The sequence below is a fragment of the Oncorhynchus gorbuscha genome, linkage group LG15, assembly GCF_021184085.1.
Source record: "Oncorhynchus gorbuscha isolate QuinsamMale2020 ecotype Even-year linkage group LG15, OgorEven_v1.0, whole genome shotgun sequence".
In the NCBI taxonomy this organism is placed as follows: domain Eukaryota; kingdom Metazoa; phylum Chordata; class Actinopteri; order Salmoniformes; family Salmonidae; genus Oncorhynchus; species Oncorhynchus gorbuscha.
Window position 1 is genome coordinate 70,603,327 of NC_060187.1, and position 18,601 is coordinate 70,621,927.

An 18,601-nucleotide genomic window follows, 5' to 3' on the forward strand; every position below is an offset into this window, starting at 1 on the left:
TGAACTGGGATGTGGACGTGAATCTAGGGTTAGGTTGAACTGGGATGTGGACGTGAATCTAGGGTTAGGGTTGAACTGGGATGTGGACGTGAATCTAGGGTTAGGGTTGAACTGGGATGTGGACGTGAATCTAGGGTTAGGGTTGAACTGGGATGTGGACGTTAGAGTTGAACTGGGATGTGGAAGTGAATCTATCTGGGATGGTTAGGGTTAGAGTTGAACTGGGATGTGGACTAGGGTTAGAATCTAGGGTTAGGGTTGAACTGGGATGTGGACGTGAATCTAGGGTTAGGTTGAACTGGGATGTGGACGGAATCTAGGGTTAGGGTTGAACTGGGATGTGACGTGAATCTAGGGTTAGGTTGAACTGGGATGTGGACGTGAATCTAGGGTTAGAGTTGAACTGGGATGTGGATGTGGAGTGAATCTAGGGTTAGAGTTGAACTGGGATGTGGACGTGAATCTAGGGTTAGGGTTGAACTGGGATGTGGACGTGAATCTAGGGTTAGGGTTGAACTGGGATGTGGACGTGAATCTAGGGTTAGGGTTGAACTGGGATGTGGACGTGAATCTAGGGTTAGGGTTGAACTGGGATGTGGACGTGAATCTAGGGTTAGGGTTGAACTGGGATGTGGACGTGAATCTAGGGTTAGGGTTGAACTGGGATGTGGACGTGAATCTAGGGTTAGGGTTGAACTGGGATGTGGAAGTGAATCTAGGGTTAGGGTTGAACTGGGATGTGGACGTGATGCTGGGATTTGGGTTGTGGTTAAGGCTAGGGTTGAATCATGCATGCATATGTATGTGTGAACCGTGGTGTGACCCACCTCCATAAGTCCTCTTCAGCCCTGCCTTCAGTCCCTGTGGAGGCTCATTAGTGAACTTGTTGGACATCTGCAGCAGTGTGATGGGGAAGTGTTTATGGACCTCTGTAGTAATCCACAGGCGGAAGGTCTCATGGACGGCGTCTGTCTCTGTCACAGTATCCATCAGCTCATCCATGAAGTCCAGGCCCAGGTGGCAGTTCTGGAGCAAGGCCCACCCACCCTGTGTGTGCATTCGGGATAAAATACAAAATAATATAATACATAGTTAATTGTCCATATTGGGAGAGTGATTCATTACTAATGACCTTACGTAATTCAATTAATAATGTGAGGGAGATGCATGTGGTGTTAGTCCATTTCATTTTTAATACAGTTTAATACAGTCTGAAGTCCAGTCAGTGTGTACTGTAATGCTGTGTTCAGGACTCACGTTGGCCATGGTCTGCTGGAGCAGCTTGCGTGCGTGGACCTCCTGTCCCTGGCCCATGGAGACATAGCGCGTCTCTATCTTCAGCCTCTTTCCCAGGACGATGATGGAGTCGGTGGGGTCTGAGCCCATGGACAGGAAGCAGATGAGCGGGGTCCGGGGGTCTGACTCCTCCCACGTCTTCTCTAGGTCCAGGATCACTCCCTCTGCATACTTCTGCCCCATCGAGTCCATGATGTACTTACGGGCCTGGAGGATAACAGGTAAAACATTAGTTAAAAAGTAACCTGCTATTAGATTCAAGAAATATGCAGTAGAAATACTCTCTAAAACTCAGTCCAAAGCTTTGATGAAAATACCAAAAAGCGTAGACATTTCATAAAGTATTATGTCTTGGATTGATTGATTAATTACTTAATAATTCAATGAGAGTTACCGGTGTACCTGTGCGATGGTCCTGTCTGGACACCAGGAGCGTATGAGCAGCAGGCGGTGGAAACAGTCCAGGTTCTGGTCATAGGCATTAGGGATCACCTCCTCCTCAGGGGTCTCCTTATCAAACCATGCCTTCCACTGCTTCTCATTACAACAGATCTGGACAGACACACACAGCTCAATACAATGACTAGTTCAATGCCATATGTGACAGAGCTTAGAGGAGTAAAAGGAGCACTGTAATCAGAGGAGCACTACAATGAATAGGGGGGTTTACCAGGGTGAGGGGGCCATGAAACAGACTTATTTAGGGGACCATTTAAACAGACTTATTTAGGGGGCCATGAAACAGACTTATTTAGGGGACCATTTAAACAGACTTATTTAGGGGGCCATGAAACAGACTTATTTAGGGGATCATTTAAACAGACTTATTTAGGGGGCCATGAAACAGACTTATTGAGGGAGTGTATTTTGAGAGCGGGACAACATGAAGTAGCAGTGTAAGAAAGCACCACATGGGGAACACACCTGATTAAGGATATTCGAGAACTGCCACAGTTTACTGAGCTCCACCAGATTGAGCCAAGTTATGTCTAAGATCCACTTGGCCGGCTTATGGGGGCAAGCCTTCAGATCCAGAGAGGCACCTCCTGCATAGGACAGACAGAGGATGTTCTTTCCAAGCCAATGGTCTGTGAGCAATTAACAACATTTTGCTATTTCAGTAACTGTGGACATTCAGATTGGTGGAATTAATTGGAGGACGGATTTTGTTCCACACCTTTAATGAGGGTGAGGAACTCGGCGTGTTTCACGCGGTTACTCTGCATGTCGATCTTCAGCGTCAGCAGGAGGGTAAACAGGAATTTGTGCTCCTCATACAGACCCCTGGCTGCATACTTGTGTACCTCAAAGGTCATGTGCTCAATGATGTTCGCTATTCGCTTGCTGGTGATTGGACTTTTGGTTGATCTGTTCAGAAGGCATAGTGTGATGGTTATTATGTTAATATTAAAATATAACTGTTGCTATGGTTTCAGATATTATACTTGAAGAATCAGAAGACTCCTACAACTACACAAAAGGTTATGCAAAACCACATATCCCCCAGTGTAACTTATCAATTCACTAATCATTCAATGTTTACATAAAATGACTGAACCACATCTGAGGACCAACAATTCAATGTAAATACATAAGTACAAATATATGTTATTCAGTATGAGACAAAGTGTATTACTACTGTACCTGGCCAGAGAAACGTCAAAGATTCCCAAGAACTGTCGTAGTGACGTTTGGTACATGACGTTAACCATGGACATCTCAGTGATGAGGAAGTACAGGATGCTGCCTCTGGTGGCCACTGTAACAGCACAATAACATACAGGCTGACAGTGAGTGACATACATCCAGCTCAAACAAACTTGCCACTGGAAAAGTGTGAGGAACAGATTGCTCCTGAAGAACAGTCAACACAAGGTGGTTCGTGCCAGTTGCCATCCAGCAGAGCACTGTGATTGGTTGGTCAGCCAATCAATAAAGAGCCCAAAATGTTTTGATCCTTACCCTAAAACAAACCGGTACAGGACAACCCACCCAACTCACCAGGTCTGTACCGCGAATAACTCTACCCTAACATTTACATTTACATTTAAGTCATTTAGCAGACGCTCTTATCCAGAGCGACTTAACCACAGTACAACCAACTCACCAGGTCTGTACCGAGAATAACTCTACCCTAACCGCAGTACAACCAACTCACCAGGTCTGTACCGAGAATAACTCTACCCTAACCCCAGTACAACCCACTCACCAGGTCTGTACCGAGAATAACTCTACCCTAACCCCAGTACAACCAACTCACCAGGTCTGTACCGAGAATAACTCTACCCTAACCCCAGTACAACCCACTCACCAGGTCTGTACCGAGAATAACTCTACCCTAACCCCAGTACAACCAACTCACCAGGTCTGTACCCTAACCCCAGTACAACCAACTCACCAGGTCTGTACCGAGAATAACTCTACCCTAACCCCAGTACAACCAACTCACCAGGTCTGTACCGAGAATAACTCTACCCTAACCCCAGTACAACCAACTCACCAGGTCTGTACCGAGAATAACTCTACCCTAACCACAGTAACCCCACCAGGTCTGTACAAATAACCAACTCAACCAGGTCTGTACCAAGAATAACTCTACCCTAACCCCAGTACAACCCACTCACCAGGTCTGTACCGAGAATAACTCTACCCTAACCCCAGTACAACCCACTCACCAGGTCTGTACCGAGAATAACTCTACCCTAACCCCAGTACAACCAACTCACCAGGTCTGTACCGAGAATAACTCTACCCTAACCCCAGTACAACCAACTCACCAGGTCTGTACCGAGAATAACTCTACCCTAACCCCAGTACAACCAACTCACCAGGTCTGTACCGAGAATAACTCTACCCTAACCCCAGTACAACCCACTCACCAGGTCTGTACCGAGAATAACTCTACCCTAACCACAGTACAACCAACTCACCAGGTCTGTACCGAGAATAACTCTACCCTAACCGCAGTACAACCCACTCACCAGGTCTGTACCGAGAATAACTCTACCCTAACCGCAGTACAACCAACTCACCAGGTCTGTACTCCTCTCTAGCGGTGTTGATCTGGATCTCGGTCTCAGCTGAGATCTGTAGTTTCTGTATGACGTCCTCGGCGGTGCGCTTGGTGTTGCCCAGGACGATGATGAGGCTCTCGTCGTCCACCAGGGAACCCTGGGTAGAGGTCAGACGATACAGCAGGTTGTCCTCCAGCTCTTTCATCTTCCTCTTGTTGGCTGTTACATCTTCTAGCAGGTCTGTGCGCTCCTTCTCCAACTCCTAGAAATAACAGGGATAGATAAGAGCACTGTTCAGACAATAATGTTCTTGTTGGTGTAGACGATGCAAAATGGCTAGCTAGTTAGCGGTGGTGCGCACTGGTAGCGTTTCAATCGGTGATGTCACTCGCTCTGAGACCTTGAAGTAGTAGCTTTTGTGGAACGATGGGTAATGATGCTTCGAGGGTGACTGTTGTCTGTGTGCAGAGCGTCCCTGGTTCGCGCCCAGGTCGGGGCGAAGGGACGGACGTAAAGTCTATACTGTTACATTGGCAGTCACATCCTCCAGCAGGTCTGTACGCTCCTTCTCCAACAGGCAGAAACACCGGTCAGTCAGAGCTCAGAACATGAGAATTCAGACCAACAGCAAGAGAAACAGGCACACCATTCAGACAGACACTGATTTTGAGGGTCATTTTTCAGGTCTTTTAACATTTCTCTGCTGGGTTCATTCTCTGTGTTCATTTGATTTAGTACATTTCAAAATGGGTGGTCACAGTCATTATGTACAATTCTAATAAAGGCTCACTATTAAACAACTACAACAAAATGACCTTTTATTGATACATTCAAATGTTTTTATCCATGATTTCATAAGCACGTGGTTGGACGTGGTTCCTGACCTGTTTCTCAGTGAGGATGACCCGTCCCAGCAGCTGGTCCTCCAGACCCCTCATGGTGACAGTGAAGTCTATGATGGAGGTGCGGGCGCTGATCTCTGGGGTGTACGCAGGGTTGGGGAGCTTAGTGGTCACATAAAGACGGAACCCCCTCATCATATCCACCTCCTTGTCTCCCACTTTCACCTGGTGCAGGAAGAGAGAAAGACAGTCATGAAGGGAGAAAGACAGTCACGAAGGGAGAAAGACAGCCATGAAGGGAGAAAGACAGCCATGAAGGGAGAAAGACAGCCATGAAGGGAGAAAGACAGCCATGAAGGGAGAAAGACAGCCATGAAGGGAGAAAGACAGCCACGAAGGGAGAAAGACAGCCACGAAGAGAGAAAGACAGTCACGAAGGGAGAAAGACAGTCACGAAGGGAGAAAGACAGTCACGAAGGGAGAAAGACAGTCACGAAGAGAGAAAGACAGTCACGAAGAGAGAAAGACAGTCACGAAGAGAGAAAGACAGTCACGAAGGGAGAAAGACAGTCACGAAGGGAGAAAGACAGTTATGAAGAGAGAAAGACAGTCATGAAGGGAGAAAGACAGTCATGAAGGGAGAAAGACAGTCATGAATAGCCCCAGCGATAATAACCCCATAACGATAATGTGTTTCATTGGATAATGTGAGGATTGATAATGTGGTTAGCATAATAGTACATACTTTATAAGTGGAGCCCGTCTTGATGAAGTTTTTCTCCAGTATGTTGTCCAGTGCAGGGTCCAGCTCCTCCCCTACGTCCTCGATCAGTAGGGGGCGCCCCAGAGACAGGCTGTCCTCCAGGTGGTTCCTGAAGTACTTGTGGTTCAGGGAGGTGATCTGGGAACCACAGAAACGTCTCATTACTGACACAGTATTACACAGAGTTTATTTACCAAGAAGGAAGATCTGACAGATCCAAAGGTTAGTTAGGCCTAAGGCAAGTGTACCCGCTGTTCGGAAACATACTAAATCTATCGGCTAGACAATGGGAGGGCATAGTTATGGGAGAGAATACTGTGAAAATGAATGCGGCCCAACCTGCAGCTCATTCCTGGATTCTTTCTTTTTTATCCAGATCTTGCCCTGGGTCTGAGGGTCTATGAGGAGAGGGAAGCGTGAGGCCTTGGTGATGATGATTCCGTTCTGGATGGATAGGTCATCGTTGGGCAGGCCCTGAAGGTTCCACTCGCTGACCGTAGGTGCGTCGATCAGCATCTCGGTCAGGTTGAGGTTGTTCCCGAACGGGATGTGTCTGGTCTTCATCTCCCTCTGCCAGTCGGTCAGGAGAAGGTTCCGGAACTCCTGGTTGAAGGGGCCGGAGTAGGACAGAAAGGCTGTGGCCAATAAGACGTCACCTGAGCCAAGAAGTTAGCACACATAGGTTGGTTCACACCTCCATCCTACTGTATAGCATAACTACAGATAAAATACTAATACGCATTGAAAAATAATATGGTACAGAAGCAACCGGAGCATCTCCCCCAAAAAATAAGATGTTGAGAATTGTAGGCAATGACAATAGGTCATACGAAGCTTTTGTGAAAGTTAGCCCTGTTATTTTAAAAAATGCGGAGAAAAAAGGTTTGAATGAACCCACCTACAAGGCGCTTGGTCTGGGTGGCAAACCCTTTGCTCTGCTCTGTCCAGCGCTCCTTCTCTCCAGCCAGACCACTGATGAGGCTAGAGGCCGTCTGCATCTTGTGTCTGCAGCGTTCAGCATCCTCCAACACAGTCTGAGAGAGAGAGAGAGAATATTTGTTTAACAGAATATTTGTATTTATTTTTTAATCTAAGGCATTGAGATAAGAGGTGTTCAGTACCTGTTTCTCCATCATGGCCTTCTCATACTCTGCTTGGACCACATCCAGCTCTGCCTGCTTGTCATCCAGCTCTGCCTGGGCCACCTGCAGGTCTATGTTGGCTATGGCCAGCCGGTTCTGCTGCACTGCCAGGTTAGCCTAAGAGATAAGTACAGTATCAAATATTAACTGGACACTCGGGGACAACAAAATGTACTGGAAAGAAGAAATCAATTAGCAAGTTTGTGGTACACATGTCAAAGGTTATCAGAGAGGCGGGTGGTGTTACACAACACCACCGGGTTTAGGCCCACCTTTAATGGGAGCACCTCCTTGTTGATGGAGAAGAAGGAGGCCATGGCTTTGGTCCAGGAGGCCAGACCAGCCACGTTTCCACACACACGCTTGGCCGTCTCCAGGGTGTAGTCTGGCATGTCGAAGTAGGGCAGCAGTAGCTCCACCATCTCCTCATTGATACTGTCTTTGGGGAATTGCTGTTAGAGAGAGACAACAGAGCCGGAGATCAAAGCAAGCTGCCATTGCATCACCACTGAAGTTGATTTCCTGGTCATATGTGCCTGTAGTGCAGTGTCTATAGTGTAGTATGTTACTGTAGAAATGCACAGTGTAGTAATATTACAGGATGCAGACATTGTACCTGCACACTGTACTACTTTATTTGCTTAGATGCTGGCCATCTGTTTCCTACCTGTAGACTGCCCAGGAAGTTCCCAGCAGTCATGAGTTTGAGGGACTCCTGCCAGGAGGGCACGGTGCAGTTCTTCTCCGGGTCGATCTTCACCGTGTTCACCCTCCTCTGGAACAGCAGCAGAACACAGTCCATGATCCTCATGATGAGGTGGGGAGGCCGACCCAGGGTCCGCACCGTGGCAATGTCCGACGGCTTGATGGTCTGATGAATACATGAGGAAGGAATATGGTTCATTAAATCTTTAAAAAAAAAAATTGTTGCCCTTTTCTCCCCAATATCAGTATCTTGTCTCATCGCTACAACTCCCGTACAGGCTCGGGAGAGACAAAGGTTGAAAGTCATGTGTCCTCCAATACACAACCCAACCAAGCCGCACTGCTTCTTAACACAGCGCACATCCAACCCAGAAGCTAGCTGCACCAATATGTCAGGTTGCCAGGTGTCACACTGTGCACCTGGCAACCTTGGTTAGCACACACTGCACCCAGCCCGCCACAGGAATTGCTGGTGCGCGATGAGACAAGTATTTCCCTACTGGCCAAACCCTCCCTAACCACGCTAGGCCAATTGTGCGTCGCCCCACAGACCTCCCAGTCGCAGCCAGTTATGACAGAGCCTGGGCGTGAACCCAGAGTCTCTGGTAGCACAGCTGGCGCTGCAGTACAGTGCACTTAACCACTGCGCCACCTGGGAGGCCCTCATTAAATATTTTCACCTGAGAGAACTACCACATTGAGCCGGGGTGGGCAATCATTTCAGCTCGAGGGCCACGTCAGGATTTCAGAATTCAGCAGAGGGCAAATTGCGGCATAGAAAAAGGGCAGTTATTTTAAAACATATAGGTCCATTATATTTTTGACATACTTTCTATATAGTTGGACATTCAAGAGTGGTCTTCATTCAAGAGTATAATCATAAAACATGTTTTTACTCCAACCTCCCCTGGGCGACTAAATGGACTCGTATGTTGCCCACCCCTGATGTTGAAGGACAAGACTTGGGTCAAATACATTGGTCAAAACTGAATCCGTTATTTTGGGGTACAATGGAACCAATGGAATTGTCTCAAAAGTGTAAACTCCAGCTTAACCAAATGCATCCATGGCCAGAGAGGGACACACTAAACACAATTGGAAATCTGAACTTGAAGCCATGCCTGGGTCTGATGCTTCTCAGAAGAACCCCCTTGTCACCCCTCACACCCCCAGGCCCCTCCCATCCCCCTCCCAACAGACCTGTAGTGCACCCTCAGCCTCCTCCAGGGCTGGCTTGGCAGCCTCCAGCTTCTCCTCAGCGAAGGCCTTGTCAGCAGAGATGCTGTCCACTATGGCCTGAGCCTTGTCCTTGACCTTCTGGACCTCCACCTTGACCTTCTCTGCTGCCTGGGCCTTCACAGTCACCACCTTCAACACCTGAGACACAACAAACCATCACAAGAGAGACAGGAAGTGAGGTGCATCTTTCGCATAAAGCAAAAGTTCATATGCAATATGAAGAGTGTTGGTCCCATGTTTTATGACCTGAAATAAAATACAAATATATTTTTTAATAATTTCTCTCAAATTTTGAGCACAAATTTGTTTAAATCTATGTTAGTGAGCATTTCGCCTTTGCCAAGTTAATCCATCCACCTGACATGTGTGGCATATCAAGAAGCTGATTAAACAGAATGATCAAACAGGTGGACATAAAAGGCTCTACTTTCAGGATACCCAGATAAAGCACTAAATAAACTTCAGTTAGTGCTAAATACGGCTGCTAGAATCCTGACTAGAACCCAAAAATTTGATCATATTACTCCATTGCTAGCCTCCCTACACTGGCTTCCTGTTAAGGCAAGGACTGATTTCAAGGTTTTACTGCTAACCTACAAAGCATTACATGGGCTTGCTTCTTCCTATTTTTCCGGTTTGGTCCTGCCGTACATACCTACACGTACGCTATGGTCACAAGATGCAGGTCTTCTAATTGTCCCTAGAATTTCTAAGCAAACAGCTGGAGGCAGGGCTTTCTCCTATAGAGCTCCATTTTTAGGGAATGGTCTGCCTACCCATGTGAGAGACGCAAACTCGGTCTCAACCTTTAAGTCTTTATTGAAGACTCATCTCTTGAGTAGGTCCTATGATTGAGTGTAGTCTGGCCCAGGAGTGTGAAGGTGAACGGAAAGGCACTGGCGCAACGAACCACCCTTGCTGTCTCTGCCTGGCCGGTTCCCCTCTCTCCACTGGGATTCTCTGCTTCTAACTCTATTACAGGGGCTGAGTCACTGGCTTACTGGTGCTCTTCCATGCCGTCCCTAGGAGGGGTGCGTCACTTGAGTGAGTTGAGTCACTGACGTGGTCTTCCTGTCTGGGTTGGCGCCCCTTAATCGGGTTGTGCCGTGGCGGAGATCTTTGTGGGCTATAATCGGCCTTGTCTCAGGATGGTAAGTTGGTGGTTGAAGATATCCCTCTAGTGGTGTGTGGGCTGTGCTTTGTCCAAGTGGGTGGGGTTATATCCTGCCTGTTTGGCCCTGTCCAGGGGTATCATCGGATGGGGCCATGGAGATACTCTCAATGATCGGCTATGAAAAGCCAACTGACATTTACTCCTGACGTGCTGACCTGTTGCACCCTCGACAACTACTGTGATTATTATTATTTGACCATGCTGGTCATTTATGAACATTTTAACATCTTGGCCATGTTCTGTTATAATCTCCTCCCTGCACAGCCAGAAGAGGACTGGCCACCCCTCATAGCCTGGTTCCACTCTAGGTTTCTTCCTAGGTTTTGGCCTTTCTAGGGAGTTTTTCCTAGCCAACGTGCTTCTACACCTGCATTGCTTGCTGTTTGGGGTTTTAGGCTGGGTTTCTGTACAGCACTTTGAGATATCAGCTGATGTAAGAAGGGCAAAATAAATACATTTAATTTGATTTTAAAATGTGCAGTTTTGTCATACAACACAATGCCACCAATGTCTCAAGTTTTGAGGGCGTGTCTAACTGGCATGCTGACTGCAGGAATGTCCACCAGAGCTGTTGCCAGCGAATTGAATGTTAATTACACTACATAAGCTGCCTTTTAGAGAATTAGTCAGTACGTCCAACCAGCTTCACAATCTTAACCACACCAGCCCAGGACCTCCACATCCAGCTTCTTCACCTGCGGGATGTCTAAGGGAGTGGGATGGGGTTGTTGTCTGTAATAAAGCCCTTTTGTTGGGAAAAACGGATTTGGCTGGGTCTGGCTCCCAGTGGGTGGGTCTGGCTCCCAGTGGGTGGGTCTGGCTCCCAGTGGCTGGGTCTGGCTCCCAGTGGGTGGGTCTGGCTCCCAGTGGGTGGGCCTGGCGACCAATGTCCTCCAAATTGCCTAATTTCCTTATATGAACTGTAACTTAGTAAAACCTTTGAATGTTGCGTATACATTTTTGTTCAGTGTATGTACACTTCAAAGTTCTGGTATTGGTATTTGGTAAGTCTGTTGCTGGGAAACAAGAGATAGAGGAGTAGCATACACCAAACATACACACACACCATGTCTGCCTTCTCGTTGGCGATTTGCAGCTCCTTCTCTTTGACCTCCAGCTCGTTGCTGAGTAATGCTACAGACACAGATGCCTCCTTCAGCTTCTGAAGACCTGTGTTCATTCTGATGGGGAAACAGAATGGGATCAGCAATCATTGTATTATACAAGTATACCAGGTAAGTTCGGTCTAATCTTTCTTGAACATATATTAATGAGTAAAAGGATGACTAAAAGGCAGAATAGTAAGAGAGTGATATACCACAGTGTACACCATATATTGGCATATAGAATACTATATAATACTAGAATTATATTAAATCATGTGATAGACACACAGCATTACTGTAACAGCGTTCTTCGTTTGTCGAAAGAGAGTCGGACCGAAATGCAGCGTGGTTGTTACTCATGTTCTTTAAGGAAGAGAATGACGATACATGAAATAACTAAATAAATACAAAAACAACAAACGGAACGTGAAACCTATTACAGCCTATCTGGTGAACACTACACAGACAGGAACAATCACCCACGAAATACACAGTGAAACCCAGGCTACCTAAATACGGTTCCCCATCAGAGACAACAAGAATCACCTGACTCTGATTGAGAACCGCCTCAGGCAGCCAAGCCTATACTAGACACACCCCTAATCAACCACAATCCCAATGCATACAAAAAAAACAATTAGACAATACAATAACCCCATGTCACACCCTGGCCTGAACAAATAATTAAAGAAAACACAAAATACTAAGACCAAGGCGTGACAATTACGATAGATAAATGCTGTGAAAAACATCTACAATTTATTTCGACCATGGTGTACTGTGAAGCCGCATGTTCCACATAGGAACGAAGAGCATTAAGAGAGTAAGGAAGTACTGTAATTTCCGGACTATAAGCCGCTACTTTTTCCCCACGCTTTGAACCTCGCGGGTTTATACAATGACGCGGCTAATTTATGGATTTTTCCCGCTTTCACAAGATTCATACCGCCAAAAAACTGAGCACCGTCACAAAATGTGACGTAAATCGAGCGCGCTCAAACTTCTCATCATTCTGATTACGGTAGTCATTTTGTCACCCTCATCATGGCAAAGACACGGAGAAATGCATATGATGCAGCTTTCAAATTGAAGGCGATCGATCTGGCTGTTGGAAAAAGAAATAGAGCTGCTGACAGCGTGCAGCATTGTCAAAAAATCCACTATCATCAATGAGTTTCGAAAGGCTGGACTGCTGCATGTTGAAGAGGGCAGCGATCCAACATCGGATGAAGTAATTCTGAGGCTATTCAACTCCGACACCGAAGGAGATGACTTCAGTGGTTTCAGTGCACAGGAGGAGGAAGATAGTGACCAATGACTTTCTTTTGTAGGTCACTATTTACTGCTATTTTTAAATGTTTTGTTGCAAGCCGTGTTTCGTTTAAAAGCCTATTTATTTTTATTTACAAGCCATGTTTCGTTTAAAGGCTGTGTAAAGTTAATTTGTTTCAATATACCGGTAGGCACCTGCGGCTTATAGACACGTGCGGCTTATTTATGTACAAAATACATATTTAAAAAAATTCAGTGGGTGTGGTTTATATTCAGGTGCGCTTAATAGTCCAGAAATTACGGTACTGTAATTACCTGTGTGCCAGCGTCTGCACCTCGGAGTGCTTCTCCTTATAGATGGTCTTGTATCCCTGGATGAAGGAGAGGTAGGACTTGGGAGTGACGTGCGTGGCGCGGCGGTACCTCTGGAAGTAATCTACACACTTCTCTGCCACGCCGTCCTGGAAGGAGCCCATACACTGCACCACCTCCCCCTTCACCACGGTCGAACAGTCGATGTCATAGGTGGACAGGAAGTGCTCTGACACTGGAGAGTAAACAGATTAATAGTGATTTGCTTCAATCTCCAAAGTATGCAGTATACATTTATACTGTATGTGCGCATACAGAGACGAAAACACATGCTTACCCACAAATGGACACCAGCGGACACACAAATACACACACCTGCGATCAGAGCATCTTTGGGCCAGCGGCTGAACCAGTCCATGGTGCAGCTGGAGATGAGGGCAGGGAACTTCAGGGCTCTGTTCCGGAACTTTTCCCCAACAGGAGAGAAGCAGAGAACCACGTGTAGGTTCTGTCTGACCCTGCTCATAAAGTAGTCATGGAGAATGTCATTGGTCGGTGGTCGCCGAGGAAATTCTCTTTTCATGACTGGTATGAGGTCACTGATGATCTCATCAATTTCATCTCGAGCAAACAAGTTTGACACCTGAGAAAATTAGCACAATATACAACAACAGTTATCCAAGTTATAATGGAGTGCGATATTTTTTCTCAAACACAGATTGACACAACTTCTTGAAAATACTCTAATGTTTTACGTGTGTTCATGTGATCAATGTGCTGACCTCCCCAGATGATAACACATTATTCATGTACTCCAGGAAAGACTCGTCCTTGATCTCGTTATCAGTGAAGATGAAGCTGATGCCTTTTCCCTGCTGGCCTGCTGTCCTGTACAGACCCTTCAGATCCTCTATCAGGTTAGCAGTGTTGTACGAACTGAGGACAGAACACAGGGATGTTACAGGTGATAGCGAAGGTGTGAAAATACATATTTTTCACAATGAGTATTTCCTCCACTCCTCCAATGTGTTTCGAGAAGGAGGCGAGGACAGGGGACGTGAGGAATTGAGGAAAGACAAATTGGCAGAGTTACTGTGCACTTGCAGTAATGCAAGCAAAGCTACCATCTACAGGAGGACAACAGAACTGCATGACCACGTTCAATACATTATAAACGCCTGTTACAGTTACAAAGGGACTGTATGAGACAGTGTGTCTGTTCCAATAACCTTCCTAGCAAACTACTTATTATGAAGTAGGAAGTATGTAGTAGTATGCTAGTAAAGACAGGGTGTGTCTGTACCGTGTTAGTGTGATCTGAAAGGTCTTGTATCCGGCGATGAAGGAAGCCAGTTTAGTCAGGCTCTGCTTGCCTGATCCCCCCACTCCTACTAGAAGGGCATTCCCTCTGGGGGTGCGGATGATCCTGGAGATCTAAAGACAGACATGGGGCGGCAGGGTAGCCTAGTGGTTAGAGCGTTGGACTAGTACCCGGAAGGTTGCAAGTTCAAATCCCCAAGGTACAAATCTGTCGTTCTGCCCCTGAACAGGCAGTTAACCCACTGTTCCTAGGCCATCATTGAAAATAAGAATTTGTTCTTAACTGACTTGCCTAGTTAAATAAAGGTTACATTTTTAAAAAGACAAAGAGAGAGATTCCTTCCTTTTCTGTTCTTATATCAAGAGATTTGATGCGTACACTCATTGGTGACTGACTGAAACGCTTTCAACGTGAATGTTTAGTAATACTTTTTATGAAGACCCTCTTTGTAATGTGATATAAGCATGTTTATAATACCTTATGATCTATACACAATGCACTATAATGCATGACAAAGGTGGTAATAATTGCTCATAAACAGCTATAGGTGAACATAATGACAGTTTCCCTCTACCTTGACAAGGTGTATCATAGCATCTCTGAAGAACACCATGTCCATGCCAGCTCCTCTGATGCTCTCGTTGTACTGGCCAAGGAACATGTTGAGCCTGTCCATCAGGCTCTCAAGCGACTCGATGGGCTCGTACACCTTGGGCATCTCAAAGTCTGTATCCTCTGGCTCCTCACCTGGTGGAAACAAATGGGAGTCATTGTCAATGCCAGATTATTCATTCAAATGAGCCAACTCTCTGCTAATGTAGCACGCAGCCAGTTTTTCTTGGTTTGGCAATATTGAAGCACTTTGAATTTAAATAAAACATTTATTTTCTATTTATTATTGTATATACTCATGTAATATCATTATAATATAATTATAATGTATTTATTCACATAACCTGCAATTCAGCTTTAAACTACAGTGTCTACAACATAATAATACAGCTAAACACACCATCTTAGAATGTACTGTTTAAATCCTTAGTACACGGTAGAAAAATACAGCACATATTTAATATAGACAATATGGGTTCAGAAACTGTAAATGCAGGATCATGGGATAGATACAGTGTATGTATGTGAAGGGGCTATACAGTACCTGGTGCTCTGGCTTTACCTGTAGCTTCAGGAGCATCCCTTAGGAAGTCAACAAAGTAGCCGTCTACTCCGAAGTCGACCACAGCCCTCTCTTCCTCTCCTAGCTCCTCCTCTACTAGCGTGGCCAGGGCCCTGTCGAACCAGGCTACATCTTCTGGCATGGTGAACCGGTCTGCGATCACACGCTTACACTCGTGCTTCCACAGCTGAAGCAACACCTACAGCATACAGGGTCCAAATAAAACAAAAACAAACTTTATCTCACGGAAATGTTAACTCTACATTCACAGAACGACTGCTGATTAAATGTCTAGAATCTTACTGTAACTTAGGACAGAAGTTCATTCAGACCTTTGGATGTATTCCTCTAGTTGTATTGGATGGACTGATTGATTTGTTTATGTTTATGTATTTCAAGAGGAAATTCAGTCCCACTTTATTTGAATAGTCCGGATAGTCCATCTGTAGAGCAGGTCATTCTGTCAACAAACTATCTGTTGATAAGCAGCTGCTTGCTAAGGTTACAGTAAGGGTTAGGTTTAGAATAAGGGTTAGGGTTAAGTTCAGGGTTAGTTGATAGTTGAAATATTACTGATAGTCTGTAGCGCATCTACAGATGGACTATCCAAATAAAGTGTCACCGCAAATTCTCTTTAGGAGTTTTAATGGACTCACAGTAAGAGAGTTGACCAACTCAGCGGTTGGGTTGAGCATGCCCTGCCAGACTCTGGACAAGTCCCTGAGGTTGAAGATGTAGTGGAACTTGGCCGGAGTGGGCAGCATCTTGACCTTGGTCATTTGCCACAGCTGACGGGTCAGCGGCACCAGCTTGGCCACAGTTCCACGCACCTCTTCTGTGAAGCCTCGCCAGGCACAGTAGTGCCCTGTCCCAATGACTCCTGGTCAGGGAAATAAATGAGGTGAGGGGAAAAGGGGTTGACGACATGAAGGTGGGCGAAGCATTGAGGTAAATAAGTTAAAGAAAAATAGTGTTTTTATTGATATATATATATATAATTATATATGTATATATAGATATCTAATAGAGTCAAAATTCAAGCCCAGTGTCAATGGATGAGAAGTAGTATTGGTAACTCAAATTACAGGGTATTCATACATTTTCTTTTTTAAATATGCTAGAAGGGGAGAGGGAAACCCACACTGATCAAGAAGATAAACCATAGAGTCTCCACACAGATGCAATTCCAGAGTTTTTAAAGGAGCCAAACCCACCAAATATCTTGTCGATGGATGTGTTGGAGGGCAGGGTGCAGTTGAAGATGGAGAACTGCCTCTTCAGTCTCTGGGGGATGTCGTTGCGGCCTCCCCCTGGGTGGATCATCGCTGCCAGGAACTGGATGTCTACTATATTGGTGAACTCCCCCGGCTTCTCCAGATTGAAGAACCCGTTCTGTTCCATCAGCTGGCGGACTATCTCATTGGTGACCTAAAACGGCGTGAGTCAAATTAGGAAATTAGGTAAAAAAGGAAGAATAAGCTGTACACTATCGGATTGCAATTTCATATGGTAAGGTTTCCCAGGCTAACAAATGGGAAAATTGTAATTTTTGGGCTTTCGCTATGGTGATTTAACGAGTGCTGAGTATGAGTCCGACCTGATCTCCCCATTCGTTGATGACTGGCATGTTGATGTCGTCCACAAAGACGGACATCTTCTTCCCTGCAGGAGGGCCGTAGGTGGTGCCCATCCGCTTGTCCACATAGCTCTCCACAGTCCGCTGGAAAGAAAGAAAGATTGGGTTGAGTGTTTCATCTTTACAGACAGTGAATTAAAGGAACAAAACACACCTTTGAAATAATGTTACTGTCAATAAATGTTGCATAGACCTGAAGTAGTCAGATAAACTTTCTGACAAGTGACTGGAAAACATTTTCATTCATTCACAACTGATCTTAGAAAGTCCTACCCATGTAAAAGTTGAAAAGTTAGAGGAAAGAGCAGGAAGTGTGTGGTGTTGTTTTGGAGGTGTAATACCTGGAACATGAGTGGAGTTGTGGCGGAGGAGAAGTTGAGACTCTTGGCCATGTGAGTTTCGGGGTCATACTTTGACATGTATCCCTTGATGATGACGGTCTTGGCTGTGCCTTGCTCTCCGATCAACAACAGCACAGCCTGCTGACAAAACATGGTCCTTCTGTAGGAAGGGATTACTCTTGAGGATCTGACCAAGATCACATGGCTAAATGGGGCTAATTTTATCCTCCAAATACAAGCCAAATTAACAATACGTGTACACTCAGAACAGGATTGCTGATATAGGATCATTTTAGATTATAATAAGAATATACAGTAAATTTGGAAAGTATTCAGACCCCTTCACTTGTTCCACATTTTGTTACGTTACAGTCTTGTTCTAAAATGGACCCAATACCCCATAAAAACAAAGCAAAACGGTTTTTAATTTTTTGCATGCAAATGTATTAAAAATGAAAAATGAAATATTAAATTTACATAAGTATTCAGACTCTTTACTCAGTACTTTGTTGAAGCACCTTTGGCAGCGATTACAGTCTTGAGTCTTGTTGGGTATGACGCTACAAGCTTGGCACATCTGTATTTGGGGAGTTTCTCCCATTCTTCTCTGCGGATCCTCTCAAGCTCGATCCTGACTGGTCTCCCAGTCCCTGCCGGTGAAAAACATCCCAACAGCATGATGCTGCAAGCACCATGCATCACCGTAGAGATGGTGCCAGAGGTCAATCTTGGTTTCATCAGACCAGAAAATCTTGTTTCTCATGTTCTGAGAGTCTTTTAGATGCCTTTTGGCAAACTCCAAGCGGGCTGTCATGTGCCTTTTACTGAAGAGTGGCTTCCGTCTGGCCACTCTACCATAAAGGACTGACTGGTGGAGTGCTGCGGAGATGGTTGTCCTTCTGGAAGAGTCTCCCATCTCCACAGAGAAACTCTGGAGCTCTGTCAGTGACCATCGGGTTCTTGGTCACCTCCCTGACCAAGGGCCTTCTCCCCTGATTCCTCAGTTTGGCTGGGTGGCCAGCTCTTGGAAGCTCTTTTCCATTTGAGAATGATGGAGGCCACTGTGTTCTTGTGGACCTTCAATGCTGTAGCCATTTTTTGGTACCCTTCCCCAGACCTGTGCCTTGACACAATCCTGTCTCTGAGCTCTACGGACAATTCCTTCGACCTCATGGCTTGGTTTTTGCGGGACCTTATATAAACAGATGTTTGCCTTTCCAAATCATGTCCAATCAATTTAATTTACCACAGGTGGACCCCAATC

General features: G+C 45.6%; 1 pseudogene; it reads right to left on the bottom strand.

The window, feature by feature from the left end:
- Positions 1 to 18,601, bottom strand: part of LOC123997315 — a 141,041-nt pseudogene that overhangs the window by 3,759 nt on the left and 118,681 nt on the right.